Below are 1,133 nucleotides of genomic sequence, written 5' to 3' on the forward strand. Positions count from 1 at the left end.
TATATATATATATATATATATATATATATATATATATATATATATATAGGCAGATAGATAGGTAGATATATAGATAGATAGATAGATAAATAGATAGATAGATAGATAGATAGATAGATAGATAGATAGATAGATAGATAGACAGATAGATAGATTGATAGATATGTTCATGTATAACTATATGTGTTATTGCGTTGAGTGCGAGATTTGTTTAAAAGTAATAAAAGTTGAAGAGAGCATTCTTACCTTCTCCAAATGAGTCAGTATTGTTGCCAAAGTCGAATAGAGACCTAGGCCCTGTACCTTAAATGTTTTATAGCTACACTTCTTTCAAAGGGGTTGGGTTCACGTTTATCTAATAAAAAAGGTGGGTTGATATAGGTATCAGTCTCCACAATGCCAATTATGACGAAGTATGTGGGAAGTTGTAAGTGGTATTGGTTGTAAATGATATTAGCGGTGTTGGCAGTCTAAGCGAGGGTTACGAGGGTTGGGTTAATCGAATGAAAGTTGCTTTGCTAGATATGAAAATCTGTAACTTTAAAAGCTGTGGGTGGATACACCTGGCCTATCTGGAATGTCATGATGTCTCTAACTTCACCGTTCGCACGCACTGTTCGTCACCCCACCTCTCTTAATCTCTCTCTTTCTTTCTTTCTCTCTCTCTTTCTCTCTCTCTCTATCTCTCTCTCTCTCTCTCTCTCTCTCGCTCGCTCTTTCTCTCTTACTCGTGTATTAACGATGTAAAGATGTGGTGATATGATGTTTGCTGTGATATGAAGATGTGAGAAGGATGTGTTCGTAAGCAATCCGTGAGAGGAAATGATATACGAAACATGTATATAAATGAATAGTTGCAATACATACACCATATATGCATATAGAATAAGTCAATAAGTGCACACAAACACACACACACACATTCACACACATTCACACACAAACAGATATACTTTGTTTATGAATATATTCATACGTACATACGAACATACATACATGCAGATATATACATACATACGTACATACATACATACATACATATATATATATATATATATATATATATATACAGTTTGTATATACATGAATGAATATGTATATCTGTATAAATACATACATACATACATACACAC

The 1,133-nt window shown here is 33.3% G+C and overlaps 1 protein-coding gene across 2 annotated transcripts in view; it reads right to left on the minus strand.

The window, feature by feature from the left end:
- The window catches only part of LOC106879925 (uncharacterized), an 87,286-nt gene extending 86,713 nt beyond the window's left edge, over window positions 1–573 (minus strand). Inside the window, exon 1 of one of the 2 annotated variants that reach the window (XM_014929677.2) lies at window positions 247–573. The gene's annotated coding sequence lies outside the window, so the exon portion shown is untranslated. The remainder of the gene's footprint in view (window positions 1–246) is intronic. The other variant, XM_014929678.2, reaches the window with a different exon arrangement.
- Window positions 574–1,133: the final 560 nt, after the last annotated feature.

Source organism: Octopus bimaculoides, chromosome 7 (genome assembly GCF_001194135.2).
Source record: "Octopus bimaculoides isolate UCB-OBI-ISO-001 chromosome 7, ASM119413v2, whole genome shotgun sequence".
NCBI classification, from domain to species: Eukaryota; Metazoa; Mollusca; class Cephalopoda; order Octopoda; family Octopodidae; genus Octopus; species Octopus bimaculoides.